The 21,243-nt window shown below is 42.1% G+C and overlaps 1 long non-coding RNA gene across 1 annotated transcript in view; it reads right to left on the reverse strand.

Annotated features, from left to right (window-relative positions):
- Positions 1-5,510: 5,510 nt before the first annotated feature.
- LOC138066827 (uncharacterized) overlaps positions 5,511-21,243 on the reverse strand; it is a 118,376-nt gene continuing 102,643 nt past the window's right edge. Inside the window, exon 3 of the long non-coding RNA XR_011140348.1 lies at positions 5,511-5,588. This is a non-coding gene — a long non-coding RNA (uncharacterized lncRNA). The remainder of the gene's footprint in view (positions 5,589-21,243) is intronic.

Here is a 21,243-nt window from a genome sequence, read left to right on the forward strand (position 1 = left end):
GTCCATTATATTCACTGGCTTCAGCTCTCCCTTGGTTGCTAATGATACAACTCAGCTGCTTTCAGTAAAGCTATTCAACTCACTCCAGCATAGAATTTAGCCTAATGAACTCCTAGAAAAGTGTCCCAGAATGTTATCCAAGTCTGAACGTAACTTCTGTAGTTCCTACAGCTACAATTGAGCTTTCCTTGTTTATATTCTGATTAACCTATCATATACTGCAATAACTCAGGCTGTAAGAGCCTTGGGTTGTTTTATAGCCTCTCTGTAGAATGTCTTAATTAGTAGGCCTGACATTCTCCCAGCACAAGTAAGGTAATAAAAAACATTGGTAGTATCATGACTTTTGCAATATGGTCGCTCATGCACTTGTGTGGTTCCGAGAAATATTCTGTGATTAAGAATAGAAGAGGAGAAAGCCCCTATGGCAAAAAGCTCCCTGATGCTGTGTAATGAAGCTGATGAAAGGTCAGAAAATCGCCCACTCCTTTGTCAATTCCTTTGGGCGTGATTTGTAATAGTCTTCTGTGTTCACCTAAAGGAACAACAAAGTATCTCAATAAGACAATGAAGTATTGCTCTTCTGTCTTAGAATGATATTGTTATCATAAAGTAGAGTCCCTGCTACACAAGTGATCTGCCCTGATTATGTTATTCATTTTCCCCGGCTTTATTCCTTTCGCCTCACTTTACCTGCTGTGTACAATTAGCAACTATTAGTCCTGCAGTTCCAGTTGTAGGTGAGCCATCTCCTTCTTCTACCCAGAAGCAAAGCTCGTGCTGCTTCCATCACAACCATCCTCTGTAATTCCTTTAAGGATGACTCGACAGTGCTGTTAATATTGACAGTTTTCTGCTTTGCCAGATGGGGGAAATGCAACGTAGCTTTATTTCCCTTTTCAAAAGAATATGCAAATGGTTCCACACATATCCTGTCATACTTTAATTAATGGCTCTGTTTAGCATTACATGTCAGAAAATAAAAAAAAGAGAGAATCTCTCTACCAAATACGGCATTATTTTAGACTGTGTCCATCCTAGATTAGTTCAGACAGTAATAATTTCTAATGAGCTGTTCATAATATCATGTCAATTCTTCCTCAGTAATATAGAATGGCATAAAATGTAACATATAAAAACTTTTGAGCAGCTTCTTAATGAACTTTCTTCCTCTTTGTCTCTAGTAAACTTCTCTCTGACATGGCAGCCTTTTGCTCTGTGATCAGTATGTGCATCACTGTCAGCTATCAGATAAAAGGGGCCTTGGTGTCCTAGGACTAGGGTACCACAGCTGAAAAGTGAGGTCCACAGGGGTGAGTGGACAGTAAGGGTATCCGGGCTCCGAGGAGATCTGGTTAGCAGCTAGGTGGATCTAACCTTGGAGTCAACCAGCACTTTGCAACTGGAAAGAAGACAGGAAACAAGATTATCATGGGGCTCAGGGAAGAGAGAAAACTTGTTTACGGGATATTTGAAGGGCTTGTGAGATTATGTAAAGCTTACTCTGGGTTGTTTAAGAGAAGGGCCAAAGGCTAGAAAGAGAGGGAATGAGGAAAGTCAGGGAGGAATAAGTGTGGGAAAATGGAGAGGAAGGGTGCTGGTCGTTTGTGACCAAGCTGCAGGTCAGGGCACTTGTCTGGCTGAGCCCTGTACTTGATCACTACAGTCTGTCCTATCATCTCATTAAATCCTATTCCTAATTACTTTCTGTGTGACCTTGCTCTCTATTCTGGCTTTGCGTGTGGGTACACGTGTGTTTTGCTAGCAAACTGCAAGCTGTATTAGCTAGTAAGTTGGAGACCAGAATTTGGAAAAACCCAAGGCCGGAGCTGGAGACAGGATAAATGTGCCCAGGGTCTGGGCCTGGATTGTGAATGGATTTGATGCCTGGTCGAGGGCTTGAGGGACTCACAGATGTTCATGTGTTTGTGAAACAAGAAAGTAGGGGTATCTGCACTCCCAATTGCAAGGGTCAGTCCTGGGGAGCTGGAGAGGAGGAAAGGGATAGGGCTGTCTGTATGGGCAGTGTAGATGCAAGGGCTGTATGAGTTCGTGCGGGTGCTGTTAAAGGCGTCGTTCTCTCTCTGCGCTGGTGTATGTGATCAGCAGTGCACATATTGTATGTGGTTTTGCATCTTTGGAGCTCACACTTGGTCTCGCCATCGACCGTACCTGCCAAGGGGAGCAGCAATAAACAGACCGGGGAGAACTACCCTAGGTCATAACTCATCAGCTTAGATCCTCAGCTAATAAGTTCCTGCCATGCCTCTGCCATGCCACTTCATGCCTCTGTCTCGTCAGATCAATAAATACTATGGGACCCACTTTACTGAGATGTGACAGTAGCTGGGGGCACTTACTTGTCATCCTGCAGGGCTTTTTAGCACTGCCTTCATGCTTTCCCTTCCAGTTTTAAGGAACTCTCCAGAATCTGACCCACTGCTGTGCCACAGTTCCCAGTGCTCCCCACTCTGGAAGGGCTTTTACATCAAGTATAGTGATGGACTCTGCATCCCTGTGCATTTATGCAGCACTGCCCCTCAGTGTTATGTCCTTCCAGGTAAAGCAGTTCTTGAAAAGTATGGGGCATAGACGCTCATGCTATATCTATAATAGGAAATAAAATGTCTCTGAGATTGCTCTTGGGAACTAAGGCCAAATGTCACAGTAAGTCTAGCCTCCATTGAACGTGTATCACCCCCAATACAGGGTAATCAAATGCAAAGTGCCTCTTAGAAATGTTTACTCGTCCATGCTAACCCCTACGCTGTAATAAGGATGAGGAGGGGAAATGTTCATTGGCCTGGATGTATGAAGAAGCATGCCAATACACATTCAGCAGAGATGACTGGGGCAATACATACGCCTATGTCCTTCTCTTTTAGCTTACCAGCTAAACACAACTGTAACACAACTGTAAAAACACAACTGTGTTCCTGTGGTGCTTTGCCTGAGCTTGAAGCCTATTAAACCTGAGCTGGCTCTGCATAAAAACAACTGAAAACTCCACCCATCAGAGGAAAGGTACCTGGACTCTATTGCCAGTGGCTGTAAGTGATTTCCTTTGAGCTCAGACAGTGCCGGTCAGTGCTCTGACAGGAGAAGGACTGCCCAGGTCTTGCCTTCTGCAGCTGCTGTTCTGCAACTTCCGGCAACCATGAAACTTGCGGAGTTTACATTTTTCTCAGAGATCAAAGCTCTGCAAAGTCGTTAGTTAATTACAGACATCAGTTTCAAAATTACATGTATAAATCCTTACTTGGGTTAGCACCCTCGATCATTAAACCTGAAATAGGATTTTAAAAGTCTAATTTATTTTTTGCCATTTCTTCTGTCATTGCTTTTTCTTCATCTGTCTACTCGAGCAGTGAAAGGAGGCCAAGAGGCTTGACTGTCTGCTTTTCCTGCTCCAGCATCATTTTGCATTTTTGGGATTGTGACATTTAAATCCTAACAAGCTATCTTCAAAATAGAGCACCGAAACCTTTGCAGTTAAGGTTGGCAGTAAGTTGCTTGGACTGCAAGCACTTTGAGTACAGGCTGGCCTTTTGTTTCATTGTTTTTTTAGGTGATATTAGACTAACAACAATAACAAAGATTTTATAGTCAAATTATTAAATTTTTCTGCAAACTTGGTAACCTCGCTCCATCTTTGATACAGATGAAGGAAAAGGGCTGCAAAAATTGGCAATTTTTCCTGTGTTTATTATTTTGTGCTACTTCCTAGATGTAAGACTTCTGTGCTGAATTGTTGCTTTTGTTCTCTTGCTTAGGACAGTGTATTTTAATTAGACATTTAGCCTTAGCTTGCTTTATTGTGTCATTTTTCTGTTAATGTCTATGAATATTTCATTATCATACTTTAATGGAAAAACTGACTCTTGTCAATAAACATTGCAGATTGAAAGCATTTAATATACTTTAAAGAATGCTGACAAAAAATCTGTATGTCTAAGTCCTTGAAGTGATCTTATGCTCAGCTCACCACTTGTGTGGTGTCCTGCTGATATAAGTAGAACTGCTCATGAGCAAATGCCAGTCCTACAAACAAACTTTTTCATTGCAAGTGTTTCAGCAGTGATATTCCTATTTTACGAATGGGGAATCCTCCATCCAGCAGCAAGTAAGCTACAAGGCTACAAAAAAGCAGCAGGAGACCTGGGTTTCACTCACAGACACACTGTCCAACTACATGGAATATTTTTCCATTTCCTTTTCTTTCCCATGAGCTTTTCTAGTGCATTGCCTTCGTAAAATACATGAACGCACATTTTTGCAAAGCAAGTGCTGGCGTGCTGATAATAAGCTTCCTTTTACATTAAACTTCTAATTTGACAAAAGCGTTCCTAAATGAGTTCACTCCAGCACTGAAAAATGCGCAATTATTAGGACAAGACTCTGATTCAAGGTACTGTAAACTATAAGCAGCTATGAATGCTTACACTAATAGGGACCTTAATTTATACCTGCTGAAAAAATAAGTTGCATAGACAGTTAATCATAGAAATATATGTACTATATCCATTAATTTAATTCTTTACTTCCATTAAAATGTTATTGACTTTTTTTTATTTATTAAGAGTTAGGTCTCTATTCTCTTATCTACAAAATTGCAGCATGGACTAGACCACTGCTAGGCTGGTTTTCCTGTTTCTTTCATGCCTGAAATAATTTCCTGGTGTATTATATTCATATAAATGAGGAATGCAATAAGACAGTGATACTTCCTTTTGATACTTTTAATTACCTACATTGAAAGTGAAGGGAAGGGGAGAGCATGTGGAAATTATTTTCCACACTATGAAACAGCAGATCACATAGGGAGTTTCTGTGCTACACACTGAGGATAACCAACTGCACGCTGAATGTCCATGAGCTCTGGATGCAGTGCCCAGAGACACAAACCCATCCATTCACATGCAAGGAAAAACCAGAGGTAGAAATGGATCTCCTTCGGCTGGTAAGCAAGTGTGATTTCCTGGGAGGGTGGAACATCAGTTTTCTCTCAGCAGTAACCATCGTGCTGCACGCCAGCACACGTCCCGAGGGACTGAGCCAAAGCTTATTGAGGTTGCAGGGAAATCGTCTCCTTTTCAGGCAGAAAGCGTCCCTGCCACTGAACAAAGTTGCCACCCTTTTCCTCTCTCTGCACCTGGGTCCCTGTGGGTCAGGCAACTGAAGGGCCCCGGTGGGTTAGGCATCGTGCATGGGGAACATTCCCCACGGCCACCGAGCAACCTACGGCTTTGCTCCTGCACCCAGACTTGTCGGGGTTAAGGGAGGGGAGCGAGATACGAGCTGTATGGGCGGATTTAACAGGACTGATGCGGCACTAGTCACCACAGGGCACGACATTGTATTCCAGCATCCCATTCACCCTGGACTGGAAAGTCAATCTTCCTCTGTGACAGGAAATGAACCCAGAAAATGACGAGACCAAATTCCCCCACCCCTTATTTCCAGTTACTTAGCTCAGTAGCATTCAGTTATCTTGCCATTAAGTGGGTCAACAAGGTGAAGAAATGCATTAGTCTTTTCTGGTTTTACGTCTATTGAACATAGGTTCCAGCACTGCATCAGAGAGGGACCTGGAACAAAACACACAAAAAATATTGCAGTACGTATCAGTGTTTCTCAGAAAAGGTATCTGGAGACTTAAAACACACTAGGAAATATCTGAGTAACCACTAGAAGTTGCCTAATTGCTATTTTTTACTCATTGGTGTCCTGGAAAAAGAGGAAGAAGAAAATTAGAATGAAAGAGTGGATAATACAGTGTGAAATGAAAGGTTATGGGCTAAATCCTGAAGTCATGGGTCCAGACAAGACAATATTTTGGTTACACTCACAATGTTTTCTTTCTCTGTATTAGATGCTTGACCAGAGGAAGGTAGCCTGCTCCTCAGAGCTAGAAACTCCTACTTGGTATTTCAGCTCTGAAAACACAGGAACAAACTCTACCTGCACTAACTCATACAGTTAATAGAGCAATAAACCAAAAACACTCTTTGATGGGGCCGGGGGGGCTCCCCCGCCTTTTGCTATTTGGTCTTGTTTGTAACTTCATCTACCGTTACATTACCAGCCACTCAGCCTAACAGAACGACCTTACAAGGGTGAATGACCGAGCAATAACATAACTGGTGAAATTCAGTGCAGACAAATGTAAAGTCATCCAGATCCAGGGAATAATACTCTGAACTTCACATGCAAAATGACAGGCATAATGCTGACGCTAGTGTCTCAGGACTTTGGGGTTAAAATATGAAAACTGTGGCTCAGTGTATCATAGCAATCAAGAAAAAAAAAAAACCAACCCAACACATTACATACTAGGAACATCATTTTGCCACTAGATGAATCCATGGCTTGGCAATATATTGAGTATGGTTTGCAATTCCATGTCTCCTGACTCACAGAAGCACTGGAAATGTTTCACCAAAGGTGTGAGATGGCTTCTGTATGAGAAATAAGCCTATATGAAGTATCAATGGAGTATGATCTTCCCCATGGCATGATGCCTGACCCACCAGCACCCATCTGTCACCTGACTCGCAGGGACCCAGGTGTTGAGAGAGGATGAAGGTGACAACTTTGTTCAGTGGCAGGGACCTCTGCTGTCTAAAATGGAGAACAGTTCCACACAACCTTGGTGAGCTTTGGCTCTGAGTATGCTGAGACTCTTTGGTCTGGAAAAGAGATCCTGGAAGGAGGATATTTAGCAATCTATCATGAGCAGCACAGAATGGGAAGAAAGGGATAGACTGTTTGCTGACTCTACCAAAACAAGGGCTAGAGGCATCTGATGGAGTTACCGGAGGCCAGATTCAAAACTAGCACAAGGTTTGTTTCATAAAAAACATAGTGACTTGCAGCACTCCTTTCCAAAGGGTCGTGGTGTGGCCTCAAGAGGAAACTGGAAAGTGTTTGGAAAAGAAACCTATCGAAGCTTACTAAATATGCAGAAATCAGTTTTGTCTCAAGTCAGAAGCCCTTGACTTGAAAAAGTTTGAGAGTAGGAATGCAGTAGGCGCAGAGTTTTAGATATGTTCTTCTGCCTGTTCTATTTCTTCCTCAGGCTTCTACTTCCGGCCAGTGTTGAAGCATGGATATTATGTTAGGCTGATCTTTGCTCTGACCTAGTTATGTCTACTCTCATATTCTTAACCTTTCTTACAGATGCCACGTTACTATAATCCTCATACTGCTCCTAGCAGCACATTCTGCCATTAGAAGTGAAGAGCTGCCACCTCTCCCTGTTCTGAGAATCTGCGTGTCAAGCACAGCTGCTCCTGGAGTACTGGAGGCAAGGGAAGGCAATGGCCAGGATGTGAGACACGAGGAGATTGAGTCCTCCGATTGGTATGTGAGACCTCTAGGCCTGAAAAGAGACTGGCTTTTGGGGCTCTGAGGGAGGAGAAAGCATATAGCTCAAGGGCTCAAGGTACCCATAGCCTTTCCTGCTACCTGTCCGGGTCCCATGCACACATGCATGTGGCACGTCTCCAGCTATGACTCAGTCTGGGTGGACTGGGGTCATAGACAATGAGGTAAAATGGGAAACACGAATCTCTGCAAAGGGAGAGTCCTGAGTGAAATTTATGCACGAGTAACCTCTGGGATATAAGGTGAGAAGTTATCACGCACAAGGAGCCTCTGATATCTTAATAAGAGTAGGGCCTCCCTCACGGTTATTTCCAGTTGGTCCTCAGCAGCTTCTGTAGATGCACATGTACAGGGGTGCTAGGTAAGGTACAGGTGTGCTGCTGTTCAGGTGCTAGGATGGAGGGATGAATCTAGCTCATTTGAAATGACTTAGACCATCCTTTGAAGCTTTGGGCTTTCGTCACAGGCAGCTAAAGCTGGCTGCTGAAAGGGCTAGGCTGCTGGGGTTTTTTACCATCTTAGCTGGGAAAAGTGATTCATCATTAGGTCCGTCCTGTCATTTTCACATTGTGAATCTTTGAGATAAAGCATGCACGACTCTAAGGACGCTCCATCTTCATCTTTTCCCTTAGCGCTAATTGTCCATACATTTTCCAAAGCTTCTTCTATCAGGCAAGGGGATCTGACCCTGGTCATGGGTAAATGTCTCCTCGTGATGAGCAGAGATAGAAGTAAAGACGAAAGAATGTTTTTTCACAGCTCTGCTTCCACATCCAGGTCATAGTTGACTGCTATTATTATTTCTAAGTGGTCCATTTTTTTCTCTTGCTCACCATAGCTCTCAACTGCAAATGTATTTGAAAACCACATTATGATTATCTTAAATCAGCCCTACAATCTGACTCCTGATATTTCGTTTTACCTCAGATGATGCTTTTAATTCATTTGTGTTTATTTTTAGAGCTCTCCACAATACCGCTTCCTATGAGATGATTTACACTTTATTTATTCATTCATTCATTTATTTGGGACATAAGTGGGAAGATGATTTAGTTATGGCTAAATATAGCTGTCTTCTTGCAGTTGCCCACACCTCAGCCTGTGATTTTTTTGTTAGCACTCTTAAACTGAGCTGAATGGACACTCGGAAAACGGAAAGCACCTGGGAGAAGCAGTGCTGGGTGTTCCATGGATCCCAATCCTCCCTTTGAATTAGCACCAAACCACTGTTTCAGAGCAGTGTTATAAGTGCCTTGCTGCTAAAGGTGCTACCTTTTGGAAGAAGAAGAAAGATGAGGCTGTAACCTCTGGAAGTGTCATGTAAGTCGTGCAAAGCTCTTTTTTAGGCTATGGACAACAGTCTCACTTTAATGTTTAAAAGTCTCCATATTCCAGTAGCCAGCTACATTTTTTAAAGTGAACCTTCTTTATGTGAACAGTGTAGACTATATGAAAAGACCTACTCACAGCTATTGAACAAAAAGGTTTTATTGGGGTATTGTCTATTAATACTAACACAGTAACACTTTATAATAAAAAGTTTATAGAATCTGATAACATTTTTAAAGAGATATTAAGACAGTGTAGTGAAAATGATGAACCGTCAGAATTAATCTCACGTCCTTTGTCTTCACTCAGTCATGGGAATTCAACATGGTATCATCCTTCCCCAACTTGGGCTGAAATTACCACAGGAAGCTCCACCCAAGTAGCCCATGTTTTCCTCACCTGGAAAAAGTTCAGACATGGCTATTAAGAGCTTTGATCCAGTTACACACGATCAGAAAATTGGCACAAGAGGAAATGATGGATGCAACCTCCTTTCCTGCCCTCACTGCTATTAGTACGGTGAAGTGAATCCACCAACACTGGGTTGTGTCCCAGCAGCCCAGGACTACAGTGGCGCTCCTTGCGTCCTGATACTTCTGCTATTTGGTGCAGCTGCAGTAGTGCATGCCTGTCACATCAGTTAGGTGCTAGTTAAAACCGCAGCTAGGACTGGAGCCTCCTCTGCTGGGTGCAGAGCTGGCCTTCGGCTCGGATGGACATTGACTCTCTGGCCGTGTGCTGTGACTGATTTGCTCCTCAGTGTGACAAATATCTAACTTATGAGTAGCTAACATTTGTCAAGAGTGAAAAGCAGAAACGCACTTGTCTGACAGAGAGTAAACAGCCCGCTGGTGCTTGATGTCTTCTCTGTGTAGGAGCTAAGCTGATTTAGGCCTCTCAGCAGTCTGGATGAGTGGCCAGCTGTGAATAGCTGGTAGTCTAAGTTTTGTTGCTTCTCCGCACTTGCTCTTGATGATTTCACCTAAAGAGCTGCTTCTTTAGCACAATAGGTAGCCCTGCTGCTTTGAGATGAAAAGGTCCCCGGGTCAATCCCTTGCTGGACTGGCAAGCCTCATTTGACGGTTCCCCACTTAATTACTTTGCTATACTTACCATTATCTGGCTTATCATCTTGATGTACCCTTATCAGACAGCGTGCTACTCTGAGGAAACAGTCTAGTTTTGTGGTGAGGATAGGAAGAGGGCATAAAAAGACACAGGTACTAATCTAGCTCCCACAATAGCTTGTTGCTTGACCTTGGGTGAATCATTAAATCTCCTTGTGCCATTGTTTTCCTTTCAGTAATTAGGAGAGAATCACAAATTCCTTACATAAGTGCTAGAGGTGTTGTGTGGCTTGCTACTCCAGAGATCTTTAAAGTCTTCTGAGATTGGGAAGTGGAAAAACATATGTAAAAGCTGAGTAGTGGTACTAATTTTACTGTTTCTTATTGTTTGTTCTTAATGGCTAGCATCTGCGTAAGTTCATTAAGATATATCAATTTCACTTATTAGTATTAAAGAATTTACCACATGTATCATAGGAAATGTATTTCTCAGTGTAAAACATTTCCTTCCCGCCTAAGCAGAGCACCATCCACTCCAAAGGGGGCTGAGCTGTTACTCTGTCTCTCCCTATGTAATAACACCTTAGTGTTGTTCTGTCTCTCTGTGTGTATTAGCCTCAAAGGGAATTGCCAGGTTCCAGGCAAAGGTTAACATTAGGCTGGACAAAGAACCCTCTCTGAAAGTGAATTAACAGTTACTCACATAGCTTTAGCATCATTAAAATAGATAGTATTATTTGTGTGAATGACCGTTAACTACTTTCGGTCTGAACCACGGATACTTTTCTGATACTTTTTTTTTTTCTTCATAAAATGCACGTGACAGCAAACCTAGTGAAACTTCTTCAACCTAAATAGGTTTTGGAAAGATCTGAGGATGCTGATATTAATCTTCAATTCAATCTGTTATACCAAATTCTCTATTACAGAACGGGGAGAGGAAGAAAATCATGCAGGAAAAAAGTGTAATAAATCTGACACTTTCTAAAAAATTAAATTTAGACTTTCTCATTCAAAACAGCTTTCTGGCTCATATTTTTCTTATTTTTATTTAAATCTGTTTCTAAGTGCTTGAGATTTTAACGGATGTTTCATTTGACTCCAAATAAACATTTTAAATTCTCTTTTGGAATTGACAGTAAACCAGGCTGCACAGCTTTATGATAGAAAAGATTATAGTTGAGATTACGAAACCATTATAACTGTGGAATGATACATGTTCATAACTTTCTGAATAATTGTTCTTATAAGGTACTTTGACTTTCCAACAAAATCCATCCTGCCATCTCAAAAGCCTCCGCAGAAGTCTCCGTAAAACAGGGAGGAGAGAATTTCAGAAAGGACCCTATTCATTTTTTTCTACATAGGGTTGAAATCTGATGCTTGAAGAAAATGTGCCGATAAACAGTCCTCAGTAAGGAGTAGTTTCTTGCTACTGATTGTGAGAAGAGCTGGTAAGAGATCCTCCTACTACAGTGAGGAAGAGAACTGAACTCAGACAAACTAGTCCCTGAGAGGAAATTCACTGCTGTGCATAGCACAAGCATAAGATTTAAAAATCCTTCAGGTTCTCATTTAAGCCTTATTTCCGACATCATGAGTAATTTAAAGGCTGATTGCCTAAATAGGGGTGAATTTCATCTAGGGTGCATAAAGGGTGAATAAAGGGATCAGGACCAACAGATGCCCTGAATCTCTGACTATCAATATTAAATCGAGATTGTCCTTACCTAATGCAATCCTGAATTTTTCTATCCATTATCTTACTTTTAGCTTTGCACAGCTATTTCCAAATAAGAGGACAGAACAAGCTATTGGTTTCTTTTATTGCCCAGGAAATTATCCTCAGGGTTTCAGATTGGGATGATGAATCTATTGATTATCATTTTTAGCCTGTTGTGATTATGAATTACAAATCCCTTTGGTTCAATTGCTCATAACAGCCTGCCTGCATGCGCATCCTCTTGGAGCAGGATTTCCTTGGATAGATTGATATAGTAAATGTTGGATTGTCTAGAGAATTTTCCCCACTAAAATAAATATTCTTTAAAGAGGGAGTCTCCTGTGATCTGCAGAATGAAATGCAGTGAGAATCTTCCCCTCAAACCTGCACAACAGAGACAGGTTGATTTTATTATCCTTAGCTTATCATAGCCAGCAACATTCACTCTTGTCATCTAAGCTCTGTGCATGAGCGGGAACCATTTGCACCTGAGGTGGCTCATCACCAGTGAACTGTCCCTGACTCATTCTGGGTTTTGAACATTAACCAACGCTAAAGAGGAATGCATTTCCCACACTGCTGCCAACTACATCCATGCAAGCATCAACAACAAATTCATCATGATTATTGTCGTTACTCTGAATACCGAGGAAGGACGACTGATTTGACTGTTATTACAAAGCGCTGCCAATTTCCACAGGCTATACTAACCCAGAGAGCAAAAACAACCTGCTCATACGTTGTCTCCACTTAGCACTGCAAGTCCTAGCTAAGTAAATATATATTTACTCATTGCTGAAGTTATAAAGCACAATGGTGACTTTGTTTTATACTGAAAGGTATCAGCAAGTTTGTACTTTTGAAGGAAAATGCAATTGGATACGAAAGCAGAAGGGCAGAGCTTTGCCTGGTGTCAGTCAGCCTCTCTACGTTGTCCCCAGGGAAGCTGCGCAAAGGGTCTAATCTCTGGTCTCCTGCCCAGCACATAGAGGCTTTAACTGATGCTGACAGGTTGTTCATTAGTAAATGATAGCAGCTTGGGTCCTATCTTCAGGACTCTATTTTTTGTTATTTTCATTTTTATTTTTTTCCCTTGCCTTAATAGACTATCCATTAGTGATTTTCTGTATTCATAAGGCTGAATTCACTTTCTGAAAAACCTGCATCCCAGGCACGTTTGGATCCAAGGTCTTGGTTTAACCTGAGGCAATTTCAAACCATAGATCAAAAGTCCTGTCTCAGCTGACATTTTTGATGATTATTGATTCCAATAGCAAACATCTAACTTTAACTTTTGCCTTTATTTAGGTACTCTTTGTAAAGCAGGTATCTCAGTGGACAGGGTGAGAATAGGGGTAATACTAGACAGAAAAAAAGCAGAGTTTTTTTCTTTCTGCTTTCATATCTCAAATTACAATTTTTAATCCTTTAACCTGCTGCCAGGGGGATCTGGTCCATGCATTTCATAAAGAAACCTGGATCAATGACTATGACTGTCAGCAGCCTCTGATAGGCAAACGCCCTGTCGGAAAGCAGTGATGCACCAGGAGAGACTGCAGGGGAAGTGGGCCCAGGTTTCTGGAATAGGCTCAGCCCTGATCTAAGTGAACAGACTGGGACAAGCTGGGGGGAACTGCCTGACTTTGCAGCAGTGGCTGTGTCACAGGAAAAAAATATGGCCTACAATCCAGACTGTGAAAGAGAATAGGAAGTCACCAAGGATGACAGGTTTAAGTAGTGCTCTTAAAACTCTTTGCACCATCCCTGACTCTGTGATATATTAGTTTTTTCCCTTGGGGAAGTCATTTTCTCTCTGTGCGATGATAACTATGGAAATAGAAAAATAACAAGAATAACAAGTGAACAGAAAAGAAATTTTCAGGCCAAATCCAGTTATGGAAAAGAGCAGAGTGATTTGAATTCTGTAGCTTTGTATACTTTCACAAAATTTCAGTGTTCTTCCAGCAGTAGAAACTGCAGTAGAAAATGTTTACAGATTAACTGTCTGATGTGTGTGAATGGGTGTGTGTGTGTGTGTGTGTGTGTGTGTGTGTGTGTGTGTGTGTTTCTGGTAGGGAAGAGAGGGGGGAGAAATAATTCCATAAAACATTCCTTTTGTGGGAATGTATGGTTTTCTCTTCTTTAAGGAAGAGTTTTCCTAATCTCTGCACAGTCTGGTAGGACAACGGTGTCAGCAGAAGCAGGGACGTGTTCCTTGCGCTTGCAGCCATCACAAGCACCGCTCACAACCACCAGCAGCCTACTCTGGTACCCCTTTGCCCCACAGTGGCACTGCCTTTTTCATCCTCCTTCAGAGGGCATGATGGGCAGGCACAGTCTTGCCTCCAGGCTCCACCATGTGTTGGAGAAACATACACTACCTGCTAAATAAAAACGTACAGAAGAAATCTATAGAACTGTTTCTTTTCCTGAACTAAAAAAAAAAAAAATTCATTTCTACTGTTGGTTCTTAAGAGGACCAAAAAGCTTTCGAGGCAATTTAAATGATTTCCTCAGCCCTATTTGTTTTCCTGGCCTGACTACCAGGCTTTCATGTTATCCATCTCTTGATTTTATCCCCAAAATGTCTCTGACGTGCTGCCAGAAGCAAATATCATCTGATTCTCCACTACACCTAAGGAGCACGGCATTTTTTTATGGAGCCTTCCATCAGAGACAGAACTCAGCTCATAATAAACCTCCCATCTTTTAGCGCTGTTGCTTCTTTTTCTCTAAGTGAATTCGGTGGCAGTGCAATGTGCCAGACTGACAGCCTGGAAAGCAAAACATCTTCTGCAGCCAGATCACTGCCAGCAGGACTTTTCTCCCAGAGCCTGCCCCCTGCTCTGAACGGATAGGTGAAATCTGGAAAGTTGGGCTCTTCCAGAGCGCTACTAGCTAAATGACTAGTACCACTGACCCTCCCTCAATGGCTTCTGCTCCCCAGCTATCCCTTCACCTCTGAAAAGCATATTTACTGTGACTGTATGGGGAGGGAGGGAAGGAAGGAAAAGGAAAAGAGAGGAAAAAAAAAAGAAAGCAAGCATCCAGCAACAAAAATTCTTATACTCACACACCTTCTCTCTTCATTCTGGAGCTGGTTGTCTTTGCTTTACTGTTGTACTGTGTTTCATTTGAAACAAAGACCATAGTTATTTTAAGTTTATGTTTTGCCTGTATCCAGCCTCCAGTGCACGGATGCATTGTATTGGTCAGGGCTCCAGGAGGCTACAGCAATACAGACAATTTCCAGTAAGATGCTGTCACATAGTGATTGATCTCTTGAGAAGAGATGATCCCAGCTTCATGGATGATGAATGTATTACCTTTTAGATAATAGGGACCAAGGGATAATAAAAATAATCTGTGGATCAGCCGTGGAGGAAAGTAACAGGAGATACCTGAAAGCTTGGGATGAAGAGACAATTTAAAGAGAAGGGCTTTGGAGTCATTAATAGTTTGCTTAGGTCAGTCAAAAGCTTCATATGTGAATAACAATGTAAGTCCATAAGACCAGATTTCATAGAGATGCTTGTGGTTACATTCCTAGTCAAAAACCTCAGACTATGGACCAATAGGATGTCAAAGTTTGAAATGGCTGTGGGAAACATATAAATAATTTTAGATTCCACCCTTAAAAGTGTCAGCGAGTAGGAGGGAGCAGAGAATAAAAGCAGCAAGCTGTTTTTTAAATTAATAACATTTTATCATTGCAAATGACAGCTCTTCCACCCACAGTATATGGTGGCCTATGGCTTTTTTTCCTAAACAAGTTTGAGGTCCTTTAATAGGAGGAAAAAAAAAAGGGGGGGGGGCTATATTGCTTTAAAGGATGACACAGAATTTAAAAATCAGATCCCTTCACCAGGTATTGCTTCAGGAGGTGCTGGTGAAAACAACTACAGCTGTGGATAAGCAAAGAGTCTCACGTACAGTTCAAACTCCAACTCCGACTCCTCTGTTTGTCAAGGGTCACAATCTGCATCATACTCTGTACAGACAGGGATAAATGGGGATCTTTTTAGAGAGAAGCAATCCCTTACCATGACCCATCTTGTCCCCTGGCTAAGGCTAACAGTAAGGGTTATGATGACTGATTTTTAATATCTTGACATCTGTCTATAAGGCAGTCAATAGGTAGTCCTTGATTTTATAAAGGCTTACAGCCAGTCGTGAGACAATAATGATATTCAGGTACCGAGAACGGTGTAGGTACGACGCTATCAGTATTACCCAGGCCTTGAGATAGTAAAACATAATTTGGAAATGTTTCAGGTGCAGGCCTGTTCCTGAAGTTCTAGTAGCCTCAGTAGTGTTTTGGCACTGGGAAGTAAAGTTTGAATGGAGAGAAACTAAAACTACACTAAGCCTTTAAAATTTCGGGTGTGGGAGGCAAAGTGGTTTGTTAGTTACATGTTGCTAAAACTCAATGAGAATATTTCCATTTGATGTTTTCTCCTATAAAGATCCCTTGGGGTTCCTGGTAATAACAACTAAAATGCAAAATACCTGCCAAAACCAAAAATATCTGTGTATATCTGTGTAAAACATCTGTGTATGTCTGTGTACATCAGACCCAGAACAAGCTTGGACAAGAGATAATCTGTAGATGCTTCTAAAATTGAGACATGCTTAGGAGAAAAAAAAAATGGCTAAGGCATGACTGTGTGCCAGAAGCATGAACTGTAATTCCTCTTCACGAGACTTCCTGAGTGGTTCTGAGCAACTGATTTACACTCAGGTTTTCTAGAAGAGCTGCTCATATTAGCTGGTGGCCCCAACCTTAATCCAGCCGATACAGGATACTCAGCAGGAGTCTCTGCATATCTTCAGTAGAGAGGACCCTTCTGCTCAACCGTGTGCATCTTGGGCTGCTCCCATGACCCCTTCCATGAAGCTAGAAGTGAACTCCAACAGCACCAACATCAATGGACATTGAGGTATGCAACATTTTTTAGAGAGCGGTCTGTGTCACAGCTGGACAGCCAAATGCTGGGGTACTCAGAACAGTGTTCACATTGAAAAGAAGTTACTACTGCAGAGCAGTACCTCTAGCTAGGTCAGAAGGATATGGACTTGATTTATAAAGAAGTGGTTACCTTTATCCTGTAGTATCAGATTTTGGGAGATAAAGTCTATTTATTTGTCACGCTTGTTACATCTACCGCTAACATAGGAAAGTAACATTAGTAAAATCTCCAGTGGATTTTTTGGCTTCTATAAGCAAAGTTTAGCAGCTGGAAAACACAGAATCCGGCAACTTTTGACTGATTATCAGCAAGAACTCTTGACTGATTATCAGCAAGAGCTTCTCAAAATTCTGGTCTGAAAATTTATCCTTTAGATTTAATAGATTACCAAGTTCCTGGTTTCCTCAAGTACTGGCATCTCTGCTCATGGATCAGGATGTTATCGTCAACTTTCAGAAAGTTACGGACTTCCGCAGACGAGTGAGACCACTGCTGCTGTACGATACTTTGCAATTACTGCTTTGGCCTTTTCCTCTGGGCAGCCCGTTGCTCAGCAAGGCCCTGGTCCATCCTGGTGCCTCCTAGAACCACCAGTGACAGAAAATGCTGGCAGAGTGATAAGGGGAAATCGTGCTGTGTTTGTCTGTCTGGATCTAGTGATTTAGTTCAAACAGTTCCTAGCAGTCAGGGACACAATGATCAAAATGACAAAATCTGTAAGAAATGTCATGGTACAGCTGTCACTCCACATACTCACCGTTGTCACACAAATGCATGCTGTCATTAGAGGCACAAATTCAGGAACAAGAGTAGTGGTAAGGCATTTATAATCTCTTGGCTTTTGTCAGTTTGCATCAAATCTTTTGTTCCACTGGCAATGTTTACATGAAATGTAGATTTATTTATTTTTGCACTGAATTTCTTGCTGGTTCCTAAAGCAAAATCAAACCATCCGTGGAAGGTTATGAAACACGCAATGTTTTCCCAGGAGATAGCCCATTCTCTCCAGGAATATCTTGTTTTGGCTCCTGCAAATGCATATTTCAAATCCACTTATACATGTATTTATGCATTTTTTAAAAGCTTCCCTTTTGGTCTATTAAATACATTTTCTAGGTCAGGCTGTGTCTTCATAGCCCCACTCTGAACCAATCAGGTAGGATCCTGAATAGCTTTTTATTACTTTATCTGTGTCTCCTAGCAAACTGTGATATCAAACATTCAGCATTAAGATGTCACAGCAGGATCGAGTCAACGCTTGTTTAAAGCCACTGGAAGTAGTTCCAACAATTAGTAGAAACAGCAAAAGAAATTCACTCAGGCACACGCACAGAGACAGCAAGCAGAAAACATACAGTAAATTTGTCATGTACGCATGGTGAACTTTAAAGCATTTCCTACTGTGAAAGTTCTGTCTTCATCAGTTAGATTAGAGTCAGCTCGACATTTTGATTAATATTAACAAGAATAAGCTTTAAAATAATTAGCAGCTCTGCTCTTCAGTCCACCTCCTGTATCTGAGGTTCTTGAGGAGCTTCCGGAAGAGTTACTCATGTCTGGTAGTAATGCTGCTACCAGTTCATCTTTGTTTCAGCAGTGGGAGAATTAAGGTACAGTGGATGTAATGTGACCAAAGTTGCAGGAGTCTAGGAGAGCTCCTAAAGGACCCGAAGATTTGTTGCTACTTGGGTTATTGCTCTTCAAACTCGTTGCAACTGAACACTTTTTTTTTGGATAGAGCTCATGGCTAGGACACTTCACCCTAAATTCCAGAACAATCCTCCTATCATTATCTGTCCAGAAGATGTTAAGGAATTCACACCTGTTTTTCCATTTCCCTCTGTCCCTATTTAATGAGGACAAAGACAGCTAGCTCCCTTTGAAAACTGCTTGTTGCTATCTCTGAAAAATCAGTTCAGCACACCAGCAGGATTTGCTTTCTGTTTTTCTCCATCATAAAGACATGCTAGGATTTATTTAAAAATTAGTGTTATTTAAAAGGAGTGTAATTAGTGTTATTTAAGAGGGGTCACAAAGACTTGCCCTCACAGAGAGGACTGAGGAGAGGGAGTGATGATGTTTAGAGTGCCAAAATGCCTTTCCCTCTTCAGCACATCAGGAGGCCACAGAGCCTTTTGTACCTTCTTTTATGGCACTTTCACAGAATGGGGTGGAGCTTCTGTATTTACATAATACAATAGCTTTAATTGTCCTTCAGAAAGGAAGAGGTAGAGGAAAGGAACACCAGCAGTGCCACAGCTCTTCCTGTGAGGACAGACAGTACAGCAAGGCCAGTGTCCTCCCTCATGCTGCCGTGGGGGCATACCTGTAAAACCCTCTTGTAGCTCCTCACTTCCCACCAGCCTGGCATACAGCAAAGGTGCTCTTTTTATTAGCTTGCTAGAGGTCCCGCTCACAGCCAGGTGTGGGAACCGCAGCAGGATCTCCTGCAGAGGCAGTAGCACCTCAGCACGGCCAGCCACTGACCTTCACAAACGAGAGGAGTAGTGCACTGCCTGCCGGACAGCCAGGACCCAGGGGCACCCAGGGAGGGCTCGGATGGTGGGCTTCAGTGCTGTTATATCTGGCTCTTAGGGCTTTTTTTCCACGTAAAGTGCCTTGAGATCACTGAAGTCCCTGCTGGCAGCCATTTCCTTCTCTGTACATTACAGAGAAGGCATGCTGTTCTTTTGTGGTGACTCGGCTTTTGTTTGTTCTTGGCTTTTGTGCTCTCCAAATCAAAAATAAAAGCCTGTCTTACTCTTAAATAACTACCTTATTCTTTCTGTTTGAGAATCTTATTACTGATAGAGGAAATTCTCTAGGAATTGGTTAAAAGCATCTTGGCAGTGAAATACAACTCTGTTTTGCTTAGCATTCTTCAGACCAAGTGTTTGCAGCTTTACGTATTACACTTACAGATATAAATAAAGACAGATACCATCTTGTAAAATTAAGATAGGGATTTGAAGTTTCGTATGACTCATGGGCATTTGAATCCCTGATGATGATGTCTGAAGAAGAGGAAAGAAGAAAACAGAGAAGGAAAATACATGGTTACAATATAGCAGCATTCCACATCAGCAAGTAAGCCCACTGAAACTGCAGCAGGGCACTACTCAATAGGAGTAAAAGTGAGTGGGCAAATCTGGCTTGAATGAATCTAGCAGAGTGGACAAGCACAGGAAGACAAGCTGTAGAGTCATCTGGAGTTGATCCATGGGTAGCAGCTGTGAAATGGACCCTAGGAATGAAAAATTTTTGTTGGACCTTTGTCACAATCAATTATTTTACTTTAGAGGTCTCCTTATCCCTGTGAATGGTTGGTCAGACTTGGTGGTAGAAGCTTTCATTTTTAGATGTAACTCCTGTCTACTGTGTCAAGAAAAAGATTACCTGGTGACACTGTGACTACCTTGCTATCATTTTTCTGTTATGTTAACTTTAGCTTGTGCCAGTGTTTTGGTAGCCTAGGATCATGTCTGTTCTGCCTCAGGAAGAGACACGATGACAGATAACATTACATGTAGTATAGCGCTAACCAATCTCTGCATGTGACTTCCAGATCAAAAGTGACTACAAGTCTCAGGAGAATATCGATCAAACCTGAAGCCCATATCTCCTGAAGTGCTGCCCTGCCTGCTGCCTCTTTCAAAGATGAGCCGAAAGCCACAGCCCTGGTGTTTTTACACTCCTTGCTCCACTGCACCAGTTTGTCAGACTGACATTCCAGCTGAACCAGCAGTGACCTTCTCCACCTCCTATCTTGCCCAAAGCAGCCTCCTTCTTCCTCCTCCTCCTACTTTAGCGACGGATTCAAACAAACTATTTTATAAGGCCTCATCCTCCTGGCTGTCCAAAGGCTAATGTAGGAACTTGATGTGCACATGATCTCAGGGTTATTCACTGGGCTGCTCATGGGCAGGTAGTCTGGGAGACCCCTAGGCAAGGCTGCTCTGCAGTCTCCAATGTTCGCCCATTTTCTTTGTTGCTCTTTAGGATAAAGAAATTTTCCCTCCCCATTTTCCCTCCCTTCCTCTCCCTCCCCAGCTATTCAACTCATCATCATGTAATTAGAGGCCCACCTAGAAGTGCCCTGCATTAGCTGCATGCCCTGGGCTAGCTGGAGTCCTGCCATTCACGCTTCTCCAGCTGTCTCTTCCTACCCTCAGGAGTGGGATTTGTAGTATATGTATGACAGTTGCCTTCTCTGCCAATGCCACAGGGATTGCATGTTCAATGAAAGAATACCTGCTGGTGCTAAACCAACTGGTCCACACCATCACCTGAAAGGTCCCAGTGTTAGAAACAGGCTCCAGAGCATTGTAATTTTCCACAGATGAACTCTGCTGGGCCTGGGGCTGTTCACTTCAGTAAAGTGTAATGTACTATCCTTAGCACGTGTGCATTTTTCAGTACTTAAAATCCCTGCCAGTGAGAGGGCAGAGTGGCTCAGACTTTTGCCTTCATTTACTTTTTTTTTTTTTAAATAAAACATTTTTAATGCTAGTATAACAGAGCTTTCCTTTATTTATTTAATTCTTTTCAAGGCAAATAGCCTCAGTGCTCATCTCTCACTGTTGCTGAATAGAGCCCAGAGCTGTTAGAAGTGCCTGAATAGCCTCTTCCCATATAAATTATTCAACACAGATATTTTACATGTGCTGTCTAGATGACTTGCGGAGGGAGTCTTGTGTTTGTCATTTATAGGACTTTTGATGCTTTAAAAAAAACGTTTGCCAATAGATTTGTTCTGAAATCACTGGCA

The sequence above is a fragment of the Struthio camelus genome, chromosome 3 (genome assembly GCF_040807025.1).
Source record: "Struthio camelus isolate bStrCam1 chromosome 3, bStrCam1.hap1, whole genome shotgun sequence".
NCBI lineage: Eukaryota > Metazoa > Chordata > Aves > Struthioniformes > Struthionidae > Struthio > Struthio camelus.